This window comes from Vulpes lagopus, chromosome X (assembly GCF_018345385.1).
Source record: "Vulpes lagopus strain Blue_001 chromosome X, ASM1834538v1, whole genome shotgun sequence".
NCBI classification, from domain to species: Eukaryota; Metazoa; Chordata; class Mammalia; order Carnivora; family Canidae; genus Vulpes; species Vulpes lagopus.
In genome coordinates, this window is record NC_054848.1 from 43,692,328 (window position 1) to 43,716,555 (window position 24,228).

General features: G+C 40.8%; 1 protein-coding gene across 3 annotated transcripts in view; it reads right to left on the reverse strand.

Moving 5' to 3' along the window:
* SHROOM4 (shroom family member 4) overlaps nt 1–24,228 on the reverse strand; it is a 248,898-nt gene that overhangs the window by 149,994 nt on the left and 74,676 nt on the right. The window lies entirely within an intron of this gene.

Here is a 24,228-nt window from a genome sequence, read left to right on the forward strand (position 1 = left end):
AAGCAAAACAAAGCAAAATTGTCCCCCCATGGTGGGGGGGATTATGGCTACTTTTATATATAACATTCCTTCCACCACAAAGGTGAGTTCTACATATTAGGACATCAATTCCATCCATGGCAGTAGGAGTAATCATTCCTCAAATTTTTGGTGAATTTCTAGTATGCACAGGATAGCATACTAAATGCTAAAGAAATGAACAAAGCACACATAGCTTCCAGCCTCAAGGTTAGATTACTGTCTGAAGTTCATATGTCCACAGAGATGGACATATGATCTAACGATAAAAAAAAAAAGGTCCACCCCACGGATGGAATCAGGAAGAGATGTTTGTTTTTTCCCTAGGGGCAAGTAAGGTGAGGATGATTAAACTATACCATCTTTAGGGAAAGGCAGATTCTTTTTTTAAGGTTTTATTTATTTATTCATGAGAGACACAGAGAGGCAGAGACATAGGCAGAGGAAGAAGCAGGGTCCCCTCAGGGAGCCTGATGCAGGACTCGATCCCAGGACCCTGGGATGACGACCTGAGCCAAAGGCAGATGTTCAACCTCTGAGCCACCAAGGTGCCCCAGAAAAGCAGATTCTAAGTGGAGCAACCAAAAGCTAGTCTTTGCCATAGGTATTTTTATATTTCTATTCTTCTCTCAGTCCTTTATACAATCCCTCCAATCTATCCCCCACCACGGAAGTTAGAATATTGCTGAGCTTTAGATTGGCCAGCTCATGTGCAATTTGGCAGTTGAGACCTCGAGTGCAGAGAAAAATGTTAATTCAGGATTTTAAAAACCCCATCAAATAAATTGAAATTCTAAGTTAAATCACAGACTATTATTAAATTTACTGCTGCTAACCCAACAGTTTTTTTTTTAATTAACCTTTGTCTGACAAATCATAGGTTAGCCAAGTGACATTGAATATATATACCTTTGTTCCAGTACTTGGGCCCACCACTCAAGATAAAACAAGCCAATATTGGTAAATGGGGAACAACTCTCAGCAAATGAATTAGGATCACATTCTTATTTCCATTGTCATTATCATTATTACTTCACAGTCACTGCTGCCTGCTGCCAAAAGAAAGAAAGAAAGAAAAGAAAGAAAGAAAGAAAGAAAGAAAGAAAAAAGAAAGAAAAGAAGAAGAAGAAGAAGAAGCAGCAGCAGCAGCAGCAGCAAAGTGGTGTACTGGAATTTCAGATGGTCTACTGGAATGACTCATTCCTTTGGCATCCACAGAGGGCTCTGGGCATCAGGCAGGACTTTCAACTGGGATCAGCCATTTAAAAGGGCTCCCTTAGGCTAACAAAGAGCCACAAACAGGGGCCTAACTAATGAATGCTAACAGATTTTTCCTGTTGATGTACATTGGTCTTAATTCATTCTACCTATTTTTTATTCATAAAACTCAATTATCCATATTACTATTAGTGAGTCTCCCTTCAATATGTGTTGGTATTAAGTACCACCTCGAGTTAATTAAGCACTTCATTACATCAACTAGATTTGTTTATTCTAGGCCAGAAAATGAAAGAGGGAACATTTCAAACAAAAATGCTTAATTATTGCTGCAGCAAAAGCTTAAGCGTTTTGCATTCCCTACTGCCACTTGGGCTGCCACTGAGTCCTTGCAGGGACTCTTTCTTGGACTACAGCCTCAGGCCAACTATGCATGCCCCTTTTAAAAAAGGTTTTATTTTTATTAAGGGGGAGAGGGGCTTAGGGAGAGGGAGAACCTCAAGCAGACTCCCCGCTGAGCACAGAGCCTGATGCAAGGCTCAATCCCACAACCCTGACATCTTGGACCTGAGCTGAAACCAAGAGTCTGATGCTTAACCAACTGAACCACACGGGTGCTCCACATGCCTCTTTTCTGTTTCCTGCCCTTTCTCAGTTACTAGCAGCTTCCTCCTCAGGACAGATGTGTAATAATACCATTTTAACACAAGTGCAAGAACTTGTAAACAACAGATCAATAAATTATGGGCACCTGGCACAGTCCCAGAGTCAAGATGGGTCCAGATCAGGAAATGAAACTCCCTTTGATTGAAAGTCCCTAGGACTATACTCCAAACTAGCCTTTTCCTAGATCCAGGGCATTTACTGAGCTATGCAACTTATTCCTTCTTACCTCTCCTGACTTCTTTTTTTTAAGATTTTATTTATTCATGAGACACACACACACAGAGGGAGAGAGAGAGAGGGAGGGAGAGGCACAGAGACATAGGCAGAGGGAGAAGCAGGCTCCCTGAGGGGAGCCTGATTTGGGTCTCAATCCCAGAACCTCAGGATCACACCATGAGCCAAACGCAGATGCTCAACCACTGAGCGACCCAGGCATCCCACTACTCCTGATTTCTTGATGCTTTTATTTTTTTTTAATAAATATATTTTTAATTTTTATTTATTTATGATAGTCACAGAGAGATAGAGAGAGAGGCAGAGACACAGGCAGAGGGAGAAGCAGGCTCCATGCACCGGGAGCCCGACGTGGGATTCGATCCCGGGTCTCCAGGATCGCGCCCCGGGCCAAAGGCAGGCGCCAAACCGCTGCGCCACCCAGGGATCCCTTCTTGATGCTTTTAAAAAGTTATCGCTCAATGGTCTTTCCTCCACTCCACCTCTAGATTTCCAGCATGTCTTCCATTTATTGTTTTGCCAGTTCTCCAGGTCAGTGGCTCAACTACACATTTGCTTATATAGAAGATAAAGCAGCTGTGCTCACTTTTCTATCAAGGAGAAGGGATGAAAAGGAAAAGAAGGAAGAAAGGAGGGGAAGGAGAGAGGGAGGGAGGGCTGGAGGGAAAGAAGAAAATGTATGTATTATTTTATAAAATGTGTTTTTTCCTTTTCCACTGTCCCACATACAAGACTGGCTGAGGCCCAGGAAAGGTGTGAATCAACAAACTTGTTGAGAATAACATGCACTGCTTGAGGGGCTGTGTAGCATCATTTGATGCTGCCCATTCAGTAAGGCTGATCAACTTCCCAGCTCTTCCTGAATCAGACTTTTGGGGTGGCTTTCTTATTTCAAGTGTTGTAAATTCTCAGATTGTACCCAAACGCACTGGAATGTCAGTATAAACACACATATGATGCTTAATTTATATGTCATTTTGGATTATCCAAGTGATTGCTGGGCTAAGCAGTGAGTTGTCCAAGTAATTTAAAATGGATTGCATAAAGGTCATATAACCAAAAGCTAGATGGTGTCTGGAAAATTGGGAAGAGCTGATTGACCTTGGACAAGTCCCTTTCCCCTCTTGTGGCTTCTTTGATCTTTACTGGTAAAACGTGGGGTTCTGGCTTGATGATTTCTGAGGGTCTTGGAGCTCCTACATTCAGTGACCTGTGAACAGTTAACAAAACCATGCTGACACAGATAATCCAGCTTTTCATTCCATTGTACTTTGTCTTCGACCATGTTTCACTCCTTCAAAACTAATTAATGTCCATCTCTCATTTCCCTATGGTCTTTATCTATTGTTATGGAATGGTCCATCAAGGCTGGAACACTTTTTTAAAAAGCACAGTTAGGATCCTGAGAAGGAAATTCCTGAAGCCTCATTTTGTGCTAATGAGCTAGCAATTTGGAAATTTTTGATGGATCTCCAATGAAGCATGAGGTACTCTGATAGCTGTCAACAAAGTGACTCTTTACTTGAGAGTAAAGGCAACAAAAAATGGACTTAACACTGGATTTTATTAATCAGATACTAGCAGATCCTTGCTTGGAGCTTTTGAATAAACTTGGGAGAGATGAGAGAACAAAGGAAAGAAAAGTAATAAGGTTCATCTTGAAAAAAAGTAGTGCAAGAGAAACATCATTTGCAACAATAACCAGCAGGTATTGAAAGCTTATTATAATAGTGTAAGAGCAGCATTAAAAATCAATGGCATGATGGTGAATGCCTCAGCTTGCTACAAGAAAATTATTGGAAAAAAAAAAAAAAAAACAGGCATTGACTGAAACATTCCTGGCCAGCTCTAAGAGCCTCTGGCCAAATTACCAGCCCACACTCCTATCTCAACCAGCTTGTCTATAGTCTAAGAAGGCAAACAGCATAGTTAATTGTTTAAATTGATTTTTTTCTGCAAATAGATAGAAAAGGTCCACTTAGAATAGTAGCTGTATTGCTTAAAAAAAAAAAAAAAAAGAACCATGCTCCAAATGTCTTAGCACCCTTCGAAAGATTTTCAACGTTTTAGTAACACTCTAGACACCAATTCAGCAATTTGTTTTTTTCTGGGGAATCAACAGAGAAAATGCAGAGAGGGAGAAAAGCTGGATTTAAGAAGTTTAGCTATTAGGAAGTTGGATCATCACATTGTAGGATAAAGTCTGTACTTATCCCAAAACTTAGCTTGAAATCTTGAACAGACCACAGGTTGGGGGCTGTCTATTTCAGATCTGCTCTCTCTACCATATTGGTATCCCTTACCATCTCCTGCTAGGAGAGATTAATCAGAGTGCCCTGGGCAGGGAAGGCAGAGGCTTAGAAACTTTTGTAGTCTCTTTGCCATAACTTTCAACTCTGATGCCAGGCTGCAGACATACCAGCTGCCCTAACTTTTCTGTCTTAGCAACTCTCTCTTCAAAATCCGTTTCAGATTTCAGTAGTCTAGATTAGAAAAGCAAGAAACCCTGCCATTCTTCATCTTCCCTACCTTACCCAAAGCTAAACAGAAAACCTGTCCCTTAAACAAGAAGTCAAAAACCACCACCAATTAAAAAGATGTAAGTGGAGGTACCTGGGTGGATCAGTGGTTGAGCATCTGCCTTGGGCTCAGGTCATGATCCTGGGGTCCTGGAATCGAGTTCCACATCAGGCTCCTCACAGGGAGCCTGATTCTCCCTCTGCTATGTCTCTGCCTCTCTGTGTGTATCTCTCATGAATGAATAAAAAAATTAAAAAAAAATATGTAAGTGGCCCTGGCTCTGTGGTGATTCCTGGATGCAGATAGCTTGAGGAGGTGGACACCAAGTGAGGAGATACTCTTTTCCTCCACCAGCTGAGAAAAAGATGCCCAAATCCTACATAGGGCTGCCCCAGAGTGTAAAGTCCTGTGGATTAGGCCCATGATCTTGGGCCAGTGGAACTCTGCTATGACCCACAGCATGACCTATCCCTATAGACAGTGCCCTCCTCCTCAGCTGCTTAATCACCCTCTTATCCTCACCACAAAGGTCCTCTAAGCAACAAATCATTATATTTCCCCAGGGATTAGCCCAAGTAGAATTCTAAGGATCTTTGTCAAAAACTCAGTTCAGAGCCAAGCTGGGTTCTAGAAATCTGGCGATCAGGAAAGGAATAGAGAGTCAAGAGCACTGTATCCTCCATCAGCAACCAAAATTGAGTTTTCATCAATGACTCCCACCAAGTCAGATTGTTCTGCTGTCTCCATAAATCAAGTAAGGGGGAACAAACATCACTATGGAAGAGGGGGCTCAGGGTTTCTTCCATTGTCAGCAGATATGCTCATTGGGGTCCTGTTCACACTCTGGAAACTCTAGCCATTTATTTACACTGAAGTCTTTTGCTGACATTAATATTATCAGTGCTCATTAAAAATGTCAGCCTTTGGTGGTTTAGAACAATGATCTCCAGAGTAGGGTGTATATATAGCACAGGCTACGCACAAGATAATCTACTAGAAGGGGAGATATTTGAACTTCTGTTTATATTTACATTTATCAAAAATCATTTAAAAGTCAAGCATCATTAATATTTAATTTTGGTGGTAGTAAATTATATCATTCATAAATAAAATTATATGTATTCAGGACACAAACTCAAGACATTTTTGCTGGTGTAAATGTTTACTAAAAAATTTCTCCAGAGATCCCTGGGTGGCTCAGTGGTTTAGTGCCTGCCTTCTGCCCAGGGCGTGATCCTGGAGTTCCGGGATCGAGTCCCATGTCGGGCTTCCTGCGTGAAGCCTGCTTCTCCCTCTGCCTATGTCTCTGCCTCTCTCTCTGTGTCTCTCATGAATAAATAAATAAACTCCTTAAAAAAATTTCTCTAAATCATAGACTTAAATGAGAGGGCTAAAAGCAAAATACTTTTAGAGGAAAGCATAAGAGACGATCTTTGTGACCTTGGGCAGGGGCAAAGATTTCTTTGACAGGATGCAAAAAGCAATAACCATAAAAGAAAAAGTGCTATACTGGGAGTTCATCAAAATAAAAAAAAATATATATATATATACACTATATACATATGTATATAGTGTATATATATACATGTATGTATATATATATATATTCATCAAAAATGTCACTAAAAAGTGAAAAGACAAGCCACAGACTAGGAAAAAATATTCATGATACATCTATCTGACAAAGGCCTTATATCAAAATATGAAAAGAAAAACACAACAAATTAACAATTGGCAAATGACTTGACCAGGCACTTCACTAAAGATAGCCAAATGGCCAAGAGACATATGAAAAGGTGCTCACTATCATTTTTCATCAGAGAAATGCAATTTGAAATCACAGTAAAATATCAGTACACATCCACTAGAATACTTTTTTTTAAAATTTTTTTTTAATTTTTATTTATTTATGATAGTCACAGAGAGAGAGAGAGAGGCAGAGACACAGGCAGAGGGAGAAGCAGGCTCCATGCACCGGGAGCCTGATGTGGGATTCGATCCCGGGTCTCCAGGATCGCGCCCCGGGCCATAGGCAAGCGCCAAACCACTGCGCCACCCAGGGATCCCTCCACTAGAATACTTAAGAAGACTTAAAATGCTATGTATCGAGAGGAATATACAACATTGAACTCTACATTGCTGGTGGGAGTATAAAATTTTACAGTCACTGTAGAAATCTGTACACTCATTGTTGAACCCAGAAATTAATTCCACACTTAGGTAAACCCAAGAAAAAGAAGTGCAGGTGTCCACAAAAAGATGTGATAGGACACACTTTATTCATAATAGACAAAAAGTAAGAATAACTCCAATGTTCATCAATACAAACACATTCCAAGAGCTTGGGAAGTTGGCAGAGTAAGAGGACCCTGGCCTCATCCAGTCCCACGTTACAAGTAGATATCATTCACATCCAAGTCAATAAACAGGAAAGTGACCTGAAGACTGGCAGAACAAACTCAACAATGCAATATAGAGAAGCAGCAGCATCTGAAAGATAAGAAAGGTCAGAAAGGTGGAAGGAGGTTGCCTATAGGAGGGAGGGAGCTGTGTGCAAGGAGAAGGAAAGAAATGGGCACTTGTACCAGGGAGCTCTCATGGGAAAGACTAATCCCCATAACATTTGACTTTAAAAATCTGAGGGGCTGAATTCTGTGAGTTTGTAAAACCAGTGGAACTTGCAGCCCAGAGCTTTCATAGTCAGCTGACTCAGCACTGAGCTAGCCCAGAGGGCTAGTGATAGCTGGGTTGTCAACTCAAAGAGACAGCAGCCTATGTGGAAATGCAACAGAAAAACTGCAGCTTACAAAATGCTGGGAGCAAACGGGATCTGTTCATATTGATTTCAGAGTATGTTGTGGGACTTCTTTGAAAATGCAGGAGTTGGCAGGCATGATTTTCCTCGCCCACTCCCCAGCATAAACACAGAACCACCTGTGGGAGGGAGAGCTGCACCAATACTTATAGCCCAGGCTTAGGACAAATTATTTTAAAGCTGTGTGCATGCCCCACTGAGCTGCTGGTAGCATAGTGGCTGCTGCATGTCCTGCCCAGCCCCTGCACCATACCCAGCCACATGTTCCCAGCCACTATCATATACCACACACCCACCGTAGCCCCCCCCCCCCCCAGGCACTGCAGTGCTACAGGGGATCTGACATAGGACTAGTTCCCAGCACAAATTTTACTAACAAGGCTGCCCCGCTCCGAAGTTCCCTGGAGGGCATGCCCCCTCCCCACCCAGAGCTGCCCTGTCTGGGTCCCACTAACACCACAGAGAGCAAGCAAAGCCCATAACAGGCAGTCAGTACAGAAGATTGCACTGAAAGGAAAAGTGACTCAGACACAACAGCAGGGTATAAGCAACACGCATAGGATACTCTTCTGAATTGCCAGGTTCTGGTGAACAGGTGACACTGCATTGCATGGTACTACAGGACCTCCTCTTCATAAAGTCATTACTTTCCAAGGCAGGAGACTGGGCTGATGTTCTTAACACATAGAAAGAGACACAGAGAAGCAGACAAAATGAGGAGACAGACATTCGTTGAGAAATGTATCCCAAATGAAAAAATAGGACAAGACCATGGCCAGAGATCTGAGCAAAGTAGATATAAGTAACATGCTTGATAGAGACCTTAAAACAATGATCATAAGGATACTCACTGGACTTGAGAAAAGAGTGGATGATATGAGAAAGCTCCTTAACACAGACATAAGGAATAACATAGCAGAGATAAAGGGCTCAAAAAACAAAGAAACAGACTTCATGGAACAAATAGCAAGATAGAAGAAGAAGAAAAGGAGAAGAAGAAGGAGAAGAAGAAGGAGAAGAAGAAGGAGAAGAAGAAGGAGAAGAAGAAGGAGAAGAAGAAGGAGAAGAAGAAGGAGAAGAAGAAAGAAGAAGGAAGAAGAAGAAGAAGAAGGAAGAAGAAGAAGAAGAAGAAGAAGAAGAAGAAGAAGAAGAAGAAGAAGAAGAAGAAGAAAGAAGAAGAAGAAGAAGAAGAAGAAGGAATTAGTGGCCTAAAAGACTGAGTAATGGAGAGTAATCAAGCTGAACAAAAGTGAGGAAAAAAAATTACACAAAATGAGAATAGATTCAGGGAATTCAATGACTCCATCAGATATAAGAGCATTCATATTATAGGAGTCCCAGAAGAAGAAAAGGTGGCAGAAAATTTACTTGAAGAAATAATAGGTGAATACTTCTGTAATCTGGGGAAGGAAACAGATATCCAAATCCAGGAGGCACAGGGAACTCCCATCAAAATCAACAAAAGCAGGCCAACACCTAGACATATCATAATTAAAATGGCAAAACATAGTGACAAAGAAAAAAATCTTAAAAGCAGCAAGGCAAAAGAAGACAGTCACATACAAAGGAAAGCCCATACAGATAGAGGTTTTTCAACAGAAACTTGGCAAGCCAGAAGAAAGCGGCATGATAGAGTCAAAGTGCTGAATGGGAATAATCTGTAGCCAGGAATACTCTCTCCAGCAAGGCTATCATTCAGAATAGAAGGAGTGATAAAAAGTTTCCAGGACAAGCAAAAACTGAAGGAGTCTGTGACCACTAAACCAGCCCTGCAAGAAATTATACAGGGGACTCTTTGGGTGGAAAGGAGACACCAAAAGTGACAGTATAGAGGTAGGAAACACAAAAGCAGTAAAAATTAATATTTCTTTAAAAAAATCAGTCAAGGCGGGATGAGCACTGGGTGTTATTCTGTATGTTGGTAAACTGAACACCAATAAAAATTAATTTATTAAAAAAATCAGTCAAGGAACTCACAAAAAAGGATATGAAATATAATAATATATACCTAAAAGGTGGGGAGGAGAGGAGAAAAGAATGGGTTCAAACTTAAATAACCATCAACTCAACATAAACTACTATACTCAGAAAAGGTTATATACAAAACTAATGGCAACCATATATCAAAAGCTACTAATAGGCAAAGAATAAAGAGCAAGAAATCCAAATATATAACTAAAGAAAATCAGCAAACCATGAAAGAAAAAAACATATCAGAGAAAAACTTCAGAAACAACCATAAAACGGGTAATAAAATGAATAAATACATATCTATCAATAATTACTATGAATGCTATGGACTAAATGGTCCAATAAAGACACAGGATGACAATATAGATTTATTTAAAAAAGACATCTATACGCTGCCTACAAGAAAATTCTTGTAGACCTAAAAGATACCTGCAGATTAAAAGTCAGAGGACAGAGAAACATCTGTCATACAAATGGATGTCAACAGAAAACCAGAGTGCCAATACTTATCAGACAAAATTGGCTTTAAAACAAAGACTGTAACAATAGACAATGAGGGACACTACATAATCATAAAGGGGACAATCCAACAAGAAGATATAACAATTGTAAATATTTATGTACCCACCATAGGAGCACCCAAATACATAAAACAGTTAGTAACAAACATAAAGGACCTCATTATTAATAATGCAATACTACTAGGGGACTCTATCACCCCACTTACATCAATGGACAAATGATCCAAACAGAATATCAATGAGGAAACAATAGCTTTGAATGACACACGGGAACAGATGGACTGTACAGATATATTCAGAACATTCCATCCTAAATAGCAGAATATACATTCTTTTCAAGTACAAATGCAATATTCTCCAGAAGAGATCACATATTACCCCATAAAACCAGCCTTAACAAATTCAAGATCAAAGTCCAATCATGCACCTTTTCTGACCACAATGCTGTCAGTCAATCACAAGAAAAAATCTGGAAAGACCACAAATACATGGAGGTTAAATAACATGCTACAAAACAATGAATGGGTCAACCAGGAAACCAAAGAAAAAAATAAAAAAGTGCACAGAAGCTAATGAAAATGAAAACACACAGTCCAAAAGCCTCTGGGATACAGCAAAAGCAGTTCTAAAACATAAATTTATAGCAATACAGGCTGATCTCAAGAAGCAAGAAAAATCTCAAACAACCTAAAGGATCTAGAAAAAGGATCCTTACACCTAAAGGGTCTAGAAAAAGGACAACAAATAAAACCTAAAACCAGCAGAAGGTAGTAAATAATAAAGATTACAGCAGCAATAAAGGATACAGAAACTGAAAGAACCCCCAAAGAACAGATCAATGAAATCAGGAGTTGGTTCTTTGAAAAAATTGACAAAATTGATAAACCCCTATCCAGACTTATCAAGAAAAAAAGAGAAAGACTCAAATAAATAAAATCACAAATTAGAAAGGAGAAATAACCATTGACACCACAGAAATAGTCAGTCATAAGAGAATATTATGAAAAACATATGCCAACAAATTGGACAACCTAGAAGAAATGGATAAATACCTAGAAACATATCAGTATCAAAACTGAATCAGGAAGAATTAGAACAGACTGATAACCAGCAAATAAATGGAATAATTAATCAAAAAAAATCTCCCAATGGACAGAAATCCAGGACCAGATGGCAAATTCTACCACTTATAGAAGAATTAATACCTATTCTTCTCAAACTATTCCAAAAAAAAAAAATAGAAAAGGAAAGGAAAACTTCAAAATTCATTCTATGAGGTCAGGTATTACCCTGACACCAAAATCAGATAAAGACATCTCTAAAAAAGAGAACTACAGGCTAATATATATCCCTGATGAACACAGATGTAAAAAATTCTCAACAAATTACTAGCAAACCAAATTCAACAACACACGACAAAAATCACTCATCACAATCAAGTGGGTTTTGTTTTGGAGTTTCAAGAGTGGTTCAATATTCACAAATCAATCAACATGATACATCACATCAATAAGATAAAGGATGAGAATCCCACATGATGATTTCAATAGACATAGAAAAGCATTTGACAAAGTACAACATCTATTCATGATAAAAACCCTCAACAAAATAGGGTTAGAGGGAACAGATCTCAACATATATGAAAACAACACAGCTAACAATCCTAAAATTTGTACAGAACCACAAAAGACCCCAAATAGCCAAAGCAATCTTTAAAAAGAAAAGCTAGAGGCATTACAGTTCCAGACTTCAAGTTATATTACAAAGCTATACTAATCAAAACAGTATGGTACTGGCACAAAAACAGACACAGAAATCAATTGAACAGAACAGAGAACTCACAAATGAACCCACAACTATATGCTCAATTAATCTTCAACAAAGCAAGAAAGACTATCTGGTGGGGAAAATACAGTCTCTTCAACATATGGTCTTGGGAAAACTGGACAGCAACATGCAAAAGAATGAAACTGAACCCATCCACAAAAATAAATTCAAGACCTTAATATGAGACTTAAACCATAAAAATCCTAAAAGAGAACAGAGGCAGTAACTTTTGACATCAGCAATCCCAACTTATTAAATATGTCTCCTGAGGCAAGGGAAACAAAAGCAAAAATAAACTATCGGGACTTCATCAAAATAAAAAAGCTTCTGCACAGCGAGGGAAACAGTCAACACAACTAAAAGGCAACCTACAGAATGGGAGCAGATATTTACAAATGACATATCCAAAAAAGAGTTATACTTATAAAACTCAACACCCAAAAAATAAATATTCCAATTATAAAATGGGCAGATGAGCAGACATTTTTCCAAAGAAGACATACAGATACATATAAAGATTTTCATTGTCACTTTTCATGAAGGAAATATAAATCAAAACTAGAATGAGGTATCACTTTAGAGTTTATCACCTGTCATAATAGCTGAAATCCATAACACAAGAGGTGTTGGCAAGGATGTGGAGCAAAAGGAATATTAGTGCACTGCTGGTGGGAATGCAACCTGGTGCAGCCATGCTGGAAAACTGTATAGAGGTTTTTCAAAACCTTAAAATTGGAACTACCTTATGATCCAGCAATTGCACTACTGGATCTTTACCCAAAAAACACAAGTACATTAATTCAAAGGGTTATATGCATCCCTACATTTATAGCCATTTTATTTACAATGGCCAAGATTTGGAAGCAGCCCCTGTGTCCATCAACTGATGAATAAAGAAGATGTGATATGTATATATTTTTTCCATATATATATATGTATATATATATGATTATTACTCAGCCATGAAAAGAATGAAATCTTGCCACTTGCAACAACATGGTTGGAGCTAAAGTGTATAATGCTAAGTGTAATAATTCAAAGACAAATACCATATGATTTCACTAATTTGTGGAATTTAAGGAATAAAACAAATGAGCAAAGGGAAAACAGAAGCAAGAGAGAGACAATTAAGAAACAAACTCTTTATTATAGAAAACAAACTAATGTTACCAGAGGGGAGAGGGTTGAGGTGATGGGTGAAATAGATGATAGGGATTAAGGATGCATCTGTATTGATGAGCCCAGGGTTATGTACAGAACTGTTTAATTACTATATTGTACACCTGAAACTAATATAACACTATGTTTACTGGAATTAACATAAAAATATAAAATCCACACATACCCAAGATGGCATACTACACAGCAATTAAAAAAGAACAAGGTATTGATATATGCAAGAAATTGGATGAATCTCGAAAATATTATGCTGAGTGAAAGAGAGCAGACTATAACAATACATACTGTGTGATTCCATTTTACATGTAGGTCAAGAACAGACAAAGCTAATCTATGTTGATAATACTCAGAATATTGGTTATCTCTAGAGTGGGCATACTGAATGTGAAGGCACATGAGCATTATTTTCAGTGGTTCTGGAAGTGTTTTACATATTGATCTGGGTGCTGATTACTTGGAACTATACACATATCTAAAATTTAATCGAGATTTGTACATTTCACTGTGATATATATGTACATGTGCGTGTGCACCTGTGTTATTCCTTAAGAATTTTAAAAATAAAGACCACTAGATTACAGATTATATTTCTAATGCAGAGACCAACAACCAGGCACTGTTTTCACATACCCATAGCTTTAATCAAGGCAGAGCATTTCACTTTAAAGGGTAATCCTTCACAACAGGGTTATAATTTATGAATGCTCCCATTGTTCTTCTCTGCTTTGAGACGGTGTTCATCAGGTGAATGATTTCAGTAGGAAATGAAAATGAAGACAAACACTTCATTCTTTTTATCTGCCAACTGATAAAGGTGCAAAGTTTTGTTTTTTTTAATCACCAACTAATTTCTATCTTGACATGTCATAAAAATGGAATCAATCCTTTAATCTTGCAGCCATCTACTTCTCCTCTGCCTGTTTACCCCAGATATGCCTCTTTCTCCTGGTCCTCAGAGTTCCTAATACCGACTCTGAGAAGCAAAACTTCTGGTCAGGTCAGGGCCACACAGGCAACTATTTCTTCTACATCAATCATCACTGCTTCCTACTGGACTGCCTGGGCTTCTTGGCTGTCTAATAAACTATGTATTTCAGTGGTACAAGTGAGCAAAGAACCTTGCAAAGCTGATGTAGTAGAGAGTTCAGGAAGGACTGGGTGCAAGGAAGTAGAGGAAAGGGTATGGTAGTATGTTAAAGACTTTGTTCCTGACTTCCGGAAGCAGTTGCCAGCAATGGAATTCACTATATACAACCACAATATAAGCTTCCTTGCATAGAATTAAAACAGTCTAAGACAAACCAGAAGGCCCATAGGATGCCCCCCAGCATTAAGACAGCACAGCAGGCAAATCTAGTGTGTGAGCCTACATGGCAGGGGAGACCAAGAGTCTTTTTCATATCACCTAATATAAAACTGCCGGAAATAGGATATATGAACTTATTGGCATTAATGAACTGTGCATTGAATGCATGTAAGAAATGCCACAATTAAAAGAAAAATGGGCATTAAATTCCCCAAGATTAGTAGAGAGAGATGGAAATAATTCGCTTGTATTAACATAATCTTTATTTCTCCAGCAGCAACCCATTGTTGATATTAAAACTATTCAAGTTGATCCAAAGCATCTTTTTTCACTTTACAGCTGAATGTGAATAAGTTAGATACAGCCTTTCAGCCTAAGAGGATGTGATTAACTATCCAGAATCTGATCCATCCCAAAGCCAGGTTCACTCAATAACTCATTGTTGGTTCCCTGAAGCCATTTATTTATAACCCAATTATGCAAAAAGGCAAAGACAGTTTCTAAAGAGTGCACATATCCAACATTAGTCATTTCTGACTGGAAAAAGACCAAAGGACTAACACCCTTCAGGAAAGGGACAAAAGGCTGCCTCTGGAAACCATTCAAGCCAGCTCTACTGTCTGGAAACCACTTGTCCAGCTTACCAGGCACCCGAGTGCCCTCTCCCAGATGTGGACAATGGAAAAGGGAGCTTGCTTTCTATTTTCCACAGCTGGGCCCCTGCATTCTGCTCCCAGAACATTGTTTGCTTCTGCCCAAGCCCCCTTTCCCCAGCAGTGATTTTAATCTTCGGTCTTCTCTTAGCCCTCTGAACAGCGTTAGATGAAGAAAGGGAAGGGGGCATTTAATTTCCTCCCATGCCTCCGCCTAGCTGCTGTTAAAGCAAACAGTTCCCACAGAAATAATCTACCAAGGTATACATGTATGTTGCAAAGGCAATAACATTAATATGCCTCACTGACCCTAGGACAGATCCAATTTTAAATTGAACTGGCACACTTACTGCTGATTTCACACAGTGCTGCAAATCTGAGGACGAGGAAGTCATCACACTGTTCCAAGCTACTGTCTTGTTCACATGGTGACTGAGAAGTGACATACCTAGCTCTTCCCAGCTCAGCAAGACGTGTCAAATAACATAAAACAAAACTGCATCTCCATAGTTGAAAAAAAGGGGGGGACTCTCAATTGTTTGTGTGTTAGTGTTAGGTAGGGACTCTGACATTAGAGTGCATTTCCCTTTGCAATGCTAGAATTAGTTTGAGAAGCACACAAAGCAGGCAATGGTGGGCATTTGAGTTCAAGATCTGGGAAATCAATAAGGATAAAGCAATCCAGGAGTCTTTCTCCAGGTAGCAGGCTCGCTTTTCAGGTTAAGGCTGGATGAAAAGGAAGAACCTGAGCTTCAAATTATCATCTGAGTAGAGCTGATACCCATGGTTACATTAGTTTCAAGTGTACAACATGGTGATTCGACAACTCTATATGGTTTGCCATGCTCACCACAAGTGTAGCTCCCATCTGTCACCATACAACCTATTACGATACCACTGACTATATTCCCTATGCTGTGCCTTTTATTCTTGTCACTTATTCATTCCATAGCTGGAAGCCTGGACCTCCCACCCCCCTTCACCCATTCCTCCCAACCCCCACCCTCTCCTCTCTGGCGGATTTTTAGCTCTCCTGTCCCTGCTTGTTCCCATGTTCTAATCTCCCTCCAGACTTCCTGCCTCTCTCCCTAACCACCTCTCCTGAGTACACACTTCCATCCACACTTCTTTCTCCCCCAGGCATCTGAGCTTGTTTTGTCTGTCCTAGCCTCTCCTTCACCCCCAAGCAGTGTCTCTTCCTGGGTTTCTTATGGGCAAACATCAAGCACCCCTATCATTAACATCTGGCACTTATGTTCACCAATTAAATCAGACAGGGAGACCCAAGGAATGATTCTTACAATGTAAATAGCAGAATATTAGAAGCACTACACAATCTGGCCATGCCTGTCTTTTTGGCCTCATTTCCGACACACACTGCAGTCGTACTGAACTTTCTGTTCTTCAGAGAGGTCAAACCCATCCTCATCTAGGACCTTTGCACTTGCTGTTCTCCCTGCTGAGAACGTTCTTTGTCTAGGTCCTTATGTAGCTCCTTTCATCATGTGAGTGTCAGCTCAAATGCTACTCCTCAGAGAGGCCTTCTCTGACCACCAAGATAAAGCAGACTCCTCTCTTTCCCCAACCCTGATCCCCATCGTCTTCCATCATATTATTTTATTGCCTTCATAGAATTTATTGCTTTACAGCATCTCATTTATTTCTGTGTATGTTTACTTCCTGACAGGATACTTACATTATAGTGGTCAAGACAGTCACACTACCTTTTTATAGCTCTGTCACTGGCACCTAAGGAAACAAATGTCTGGGCACCTGGGTGGCTCAGTTGGTTAAGCCTCTCTGCCTTGGGCTCAGGTCATGATCCCAGGGTCCTGGGATAGAGCCCAGCCCTGCATCAGACTCCCTGCTCAGCAGAGGGTCTATTTCTCCCTTTCCTTCTACCCCTCCTCTGCTTGTGTTCTCTCTCTCTCTCTCTCTCTCCTCTTTCTCAAATAAATGAAATATTAAAAAACACAAGCGTCTGTATTGAGCACATAGTAGTTGCTCAATAAATATTTGTTGAAAGTAGAACTTAAAAAATTTCAGGATATCATCCTACTCATTTGCCCGATTCTGGACAAGTAACATTTCCACTTCACTGATTATATAGCTGTGGTTCATGGATGTATGTGACTTGCCCAAGATAGAAAATTAGGCTTAAGATATTTTCTTCTGTGTGGATATGACAAAACATTTTTGTTTTCCATGGGTATACTGCTACTCATGATCCTTAACTAGCAATGCAAAGCATTCTAGTTAAAGAGGCACTTTAAGTCTTTTTTTAAAAGATTGTATTTATTCATGAGAGACAGAGAGAGAAGCAGACACAGGCAGAGGGAGGAGCAGGCCCCATGCAGGGAGCCTGATGTGGGACTCGATCCCAGGTCTCCAGGATCAGGCCCTGGGCTGAAGGCAGCACTAAACCACTGAGCCACCCGGGCTGCCCCACTTTAAGTCTTCAAGCCTTTTGCATTTGGGGGCAAGGGAAGGGCTGGGGGAGGGCGTGAGGGGAGGGAAAGAGAATCTTAAGCAGGCTCCACACCCAGCACAGAGCCTGACATAGGGCTCTGCTGACCCTGAGATCATGACCTGAGCTGAAATCAAGAGTCCGACGCTTAATCCACTGAGTCACCCAGGCACCCCAAGTCCCCAAGCCTTTTAAAAAGCATTATTATCATTGGCTCAGAATATTCCAAAAAAATTATCCTTTGAGCTAGTTATCACCTTTTTGTGGTGAGAGCCCAGAGGTGATTGTTAGACTCTTCGATGGGAGGAATGAAGCTTTTAAGTAAACTTAGGTGCATGGTATCCATCCATATATGATTCTCCTTTGTTTTTAACATTCTCTGCCTTAGGAAGTTAATTTAAAACACACAAGCCCTCACAATCAGACCATGAACACTGGGAGATTTAACTGCTCCCAGCATCTGGGATTTCAAAGTAACATCTACTCCTCCACCGTCCTGTGTACAGACATTACAACAGGCCCTTTTAATCTACCATCCCTGAAAATTTTAAGAGCAAATCCAGACGATGGGTTTAAACCAGATTCTAATTTGATTTAGTGCTTAACCAATTTCCCCAGGCCCCTAAAAAGGTGTATGGCAGCGGGGGTTGGTGGGGACTCACCACTGTCTGAATGAGAGTTTGCCCTAACCCAGTTTCATGTGACTCTAGGTCCTTCCTTAAAGGCAATTTGTTCAGTGTTTGAGTGCAGTGTAGTGTTTATACCTTTGTGAGGCTTTTCATATAAACAAATCCACAAGTCAGAAAAAAAAAATCCTTTGTCAAGGCAGGTTTCCTGATTTGAGGCTTGGAAAATGTGGCCACTGTGATATGATTAAAAAAGTTCAAGTAACTGTAGACTGTGCATTTGGCACCAATGGACAATAAGTGATAGGGAAGTTTTGTCAGGTCTGATTCATATTACCTGTGGCTGCTGTGAATTATATGGAATTACACAGAGTTTAATGGTTCTCTGGCAATTTGCCTTGGCTCTGGGCCAAGGCAGCTAATGCTTCAATCAAACTGCCCTCCCCACCCCCACCCCAAGACAACTTCTGTTCCTGTCTCTGTCTTGAGTGTATCTGTGACAAAGCCTTCAGTGGCACCCTCATACAAATGCCAACTTTTTTTCCCTTCTCTGTCACTTTCTCTTCCTTCTTTATGGCTGGGTACATTAACTGCTCTTGTAGCCATGCCAAGACAAACTGCCTGGCTAGCTTTACGAAGAGAAGAACTTTTATAGTTTGATTAAAAAGGAGGAGCCAACAGTGTGAGAAGATGAGAACAGGACAAATATGAGTTGGCCCTATCCCTTTCGTCTGCAGTGTCATTAGCTAGATCGATTTCACCCTGATTGGTCTGGGCCTTAGGCCCACCTTGCAGCATAACTTAGGATAGCAGCCCTTCCACACCATGCAAACAGTTCAGGAACATGTCCCACCAAGGGCAGGTAAAACCCACCTGACGAAGAGAATTCCATCGCATGGCAAGTGACCTCCTCTCTTTAGGAACCCAACTGGCTCTGGGGCTGGATTCTGCCACAGATCGTTGGCATCACTTTCATAGAGTTGGTACAGCAGACAAAGGCCAAGGGCACCAAACTTGCAACACTGGCATGTACAACTCTGAGGTGCAATCACCCTGCAGACAGCAAACATTTGGGGTCCAGTTCCTCTCCTGGCCCCCTGCTCACCCCAGTCCTCCCTCCATCACACACCCTCTCCCAAACTTCATGCGGAGCTTCAGCCCAAGCACCTCCTGCTTTTCAGCTCAGGTGATTCCTGGACTCTGTGCCCAGCTGATTCTAAAGTCACATTTACCAGCCACACTAAGATGAAAGCTCATTTTAAACAGACTAGCTGCCATAGAACCAGCAGGAGGGAAGGGCAGAAACCACAGGATTCCTACTCTGCCCTGATTGCCACTAACTCATTTCAGCTGCTAAGGGGAGGCCCTGTTGGGGAAGCCAGGAGAGGAAATGGGTTCCATGTACAGTCCACTTTAAATTGTTCACAATTGCATGCTCAAAAATAGTCTCTACTAAACATTTAGCACATCCATTAGCACAAGTCATAAAGCTTTAGGCTATGTTGTACCATTGGCCCAAACTGCCTAAGCTGCTTCCCTGTGGCAAAAGGTCATTAAATGGTTGGCAAGTCAGACACACACAGGAAGGTAAAAGGAGCTCCAAGGATGGTTAAACCTGGGCCCAGGAAGGATGGTTTAATAGGACTTTTATGCACACAAAGAACGTAGAAGGTAAGGACCAGCTGTTCTTAAGTTTGAAAGCAGAGCAAGGGGGTAAAGAAATCAAAATTGCAATGTAAGAGACTGGTGTTAGGAAGAAGGAAGAACTTCCTGCCAGAGAAGTTAGGTAAATACTAGACTGAGTGGCTGGTCAGTGAAGGGTGTGGGATTTCTTTTTTGGAGTGGCTCTTCTGTCTCTGCTATTTCTGTGTGGTCCTGGTGGGGGGGAGCGCAGAGGAAGAAAGAGGCAGCAGCCAGAGGTTCACTTTAGTCCTTCTCAGCACTCACTCTCCTGTTTGTAACGCTCGAAGATCTATAACTGGGACCGCTGAGAGAGACTTAAATAAAAAAAGAAGAAAAGGAATGAGCAGCTTGTTGCTCATCTCAAATGTTTAGATTTACTCCACCTCTCTATCTAGCCCTTTCCAAGAACCAAGCTTTTGCCCCGGTCCCTATAAGCACAAGAAAGAAAGTGAAGACTTGCTTTTGGCTCCCTAGGGCCATGCATATGGGAACAATATTTTCTGAACCCCAAAGCAGGACATGGTCTGACAGTTATATTTATGGGGACAAGATGATATATATGTGAAATCAGAGCTTTCCCAGGAAATATGGGTCGTATGGTCTCTGTAGCTACATATTATCTCTAAGGGTCCTGACACAGGGCGGAGTTAATTAAAACTGTGTCATGTGGTTTGGGGCCTGGGTTCTTTCCTTGTCTGTGGCAAGATCAGTTAGAACTGTGGGAAAAAAAACAGGGTCATAATAAGCCCAGCACAAATTGTGACTGTGCAGGTTGGAGAAAGCGATAATGTATCCTCCTTAGTATCCCCCAACTCTAAAACCTAGCAGAAGCAGGCACATGCTACACAGGGTGTGCACATTCTCATTTACTGTACTCTAAATAATGTCATAGGATTATAGAGGGGAAGAAATGTGGTATTGCACAACGGATCCTGTTCATTCAGTCACTCATTCATTCACTTGTTCATCTGTTCAAGCAGTGGTTCTCAAAAGCGTGGTCCCTGAACCAGTAGCACCTCCAGGGAGCCCTGTTAGAAATGCAAATTTCCAGGACTCACTCTAGGTCTAATGGACCAAAGACCCTGGGGGTGGGACCCAGCAGTCTGTGCTTTAATCCGTTGGGGGATTGTGAGAAACTTTATTTTTTTAAGATTATTTATTTATTTGAAAGAGACAGAGATAGCAAGAGAGAGTGAGCACGAGTGGGAAAGAGAGGGTGAAGCAGCCTCAACATGGTGCTGTATCCCAGAACCCAGGGATCATGACCTGAGCCCAAGGCCGACACTTAACCAACTGGCCACCCAGGCGCCCCTGTGATAAACTTTAAATTGTGCAAATCCCTAGATAAAAAGTGCTAGCGGCAATGCTCACACTACCAACCACCAGCAGTACCATTAACCAAAAGGACCAATGCCACAGGCATGTTTGGTAGGTCCATCAGTATTTCTGCCAATTCAACCTATACTGCCTCTCACATTTCTCGAATCATGGAATAGCCACATTCTTACTACGTGTCAAATTACTCGAAGCCTGGGTTTCTAGGAGGTAACACAGTTTATCTGGTCCTTTTTCAAATAGGCTGAAGGCCCTTTGAGTTATCTAAATCCTACTCAGGCACACACACTCCTTTGGGTGTTCTGTGTATATTTTAGCTCTTAGCTCTGATCTAAATTTCAATGAACTGACTGGAGCTCACTTTGAGGACCAAGCTGGGAACATTTTATGTTTAGCAGCATTATCTTTATTTTTAAGCAAACACGGATGAAAGAGTCCTTGCTGAAAAGAGCAGCCATTAATGCTAGCATGTATGCATTTACTGACATTAAATTGCAGTAAAACAAATCCATTGTTTCACCTCAGCTTAAACTGATAAAGTTAATTGCTGTAATCAACAGGCAACCCTTCACACAAGTCTGCTTGAAAGGAGCAGAAATGCTTCCAGGTGAAATTTATCAAAGTGAAGGGCCCCAAGGACCAAATCTTGTTAAATGTCACCTGGTTCTCCCCCAGAGCATCAGTCGATGAAAAAGCAATCTCAACACAGCTTCCCAGGTAGAATCATTGACTTCTGGCTTCCAACAGAGCTGTTGGTTCAGTGTGGGAAGTGGCACAGCATTTTAGAACAATATACAGGAGGGAAATTTCTGGGTTGATGGTGATGTTCTATATATTGATAGGGGCTTGGGATATACAGGTGCAGGATGTGTCAGAACTCACCCAAAGATACACTATAGATTTGTAAAGTTCATTGTATGTAAATTTTACCTTAAAAGAAAGAATTGTAAAAAAACATTAGTGATATGCATGCTGGAGTATTTATAGGGACCTGCACTGATGTCATGTTACTTTGAAATGTATCAGAAAATCATAGGGACTGATGGATAGACAGAGGGAATCAATAACTGAATAGATAATGTGATAAAGCAAATACAGTAAAATGTTAATAGTAGAATCTGATTGATGGGTATATGGGTGTTTAAGTTGAAAATTCTTTAAATTTCTCTGTATGAAAACTTTTGTTGTAAAATATCAGAAACACAAACAGGCAAGGAAAATGCTACCTGATTTAATTGTCAGAAAGACCTCTCATTAGTGTATTCATTCCACAAACAATATACATGAGCTGAGACTCTACTATGTGCTAGGCACTAGTTCAAATCCTGCCTCTGCCACTTAGTAGTATTAACCTTGGGCAAGTCACTCCACCACTCTGAAACTTGCTTCTTTATCCATTAAGTGGGGAAAATAATAACACCTTCCTTACAGAGTGGTTGTTAGAATTGCATTTAAATTGCTGAGCTCTTAATGAAAGCTATATTGAGTACGGAACTCTCAATGAAGTATGTCTTGTTCCTCACTCTCTTGAGACACACAGGGTCTCAACCTTGGAAATCCTTTCATGGCAACTTCAACTTAATTGCTGAGCACTTTTTGTTTCTTGGAAACTCTCTGCAGCTTGGGCCAAGACCTTAGATTATGGTGTTTGCATCAGACTCCAATGTTTTCAACTGATCTGACATTCAACCATGTTTTGGTTTGTAAACTCCCTTTTCCAAACAAATAAAAAAGCTGTAAAGCAACTTTTTCTTCTGAAGGGAGTATAAAGCAAAATTTAAGAAAAATAATAAAGTTGGAATGTGGTCTAAGGTAGTTATGCCACTCCCATCAGAACCCATGGTCAATGGGATCCCTGGGTGGCGCAGCGGTTTGGCGCCTGCCTTTGGCCCAGGGCACGATCCTGGAGACCCAGGATCGAATCCCACGTCGGGCTCCCGGTGCATGGAGCCTGCTTCTCCCTCTGCCTGTGTCTCTGCCTCTCTCTCTGTGTGACTATCATAAATAAATTAAAAAAGAATTAAAAAAAAAAAAAAAGAACCCATGGTCAAAATGCTTGATAATTAGCTCACTTGCTCATCATCTCCCACAGCTCTGGCATCTTTTCCAGCTCCTAGATAAGTCCCAAAAGAAAAGGAGCCCTACCATTTGGAGATCATACACACCCCCTCTTCTTGGTTTCCATCTATTTTTCTGAAAGGATTCTCTTAGCACTCTTCTACTTAATGCAGATCACGTCATTCACTAATCGGTGTGTGAGAGGTGAAGCATTCCATTCTTCAAGGCCAGGCCCATGCAAATGGTTGCCTCTGGTTTTTGCAGGTCCCCTAGCTGGTCTGAAGCAACAGGGAGGATGGCTGTGACCCCCCAGGAAAACACCATCAAACTTTGGGCCTAGGGATGCAACATGAGAACAGGCAGGTGGTTAGGTACCTCAGGAGGTAATAGAGCAGTCTGCCAAAGAGCAGAAATTCGGGCCTGAGAAACTGTCCACAAGGGTGCTTTATGAGGCTGCTGAACAGCAATGCTCTTCATAGCACAGAAAACCACACACCAAAAGTGCAGCAGACTTTTTAGTGGTCAAATCCAAACAGATTTTAATTAAGACATTTTAAGAGGCAGCCATGGGCAGCAAAGATCTCCACAGAAGAGTGATCAGAAAGACCTTTTAATTTATTTATTCCACAAACAACATACATGAACTGTGTATCTACTTTGTGCTAGGCACTATTTTAAATCCTAGTTCTGCCACTTGGCAGTATGACCCTGGGCAAGGCATTGTCACTGGAACTCCACATCTAACCCTGAGCATGACCAACAGGGCTTACGCAGTTCAAGGAACTGAGGGGGTCAATGAAAACAGCACTTGAAGAAATGAAAAGGTTGCTTCATATTTAAGGTGTATTTTGTTGTTTTAAAAATGCACACAAGCCCTGTAAAATAGCTTTAAGGTATGTTAAGATAGCAATGTATGACAGGGGATTATAATTTTTAATGGTAGGATATGTGAGACTCTACAGTCCTCAATAATATTTTCTTTTTTAAAATAGATTTTATTTATTTATTCACGAAAGACACACAGAGAGGCAGAGGGAGAAGCAGGCTCCATGCAGGGAGCCCGATGCAGGACTCGATCCCGGGACTCCGGGATCACGCCCTGGGCTGAAGACAGGTACTCAACCGCTGAGC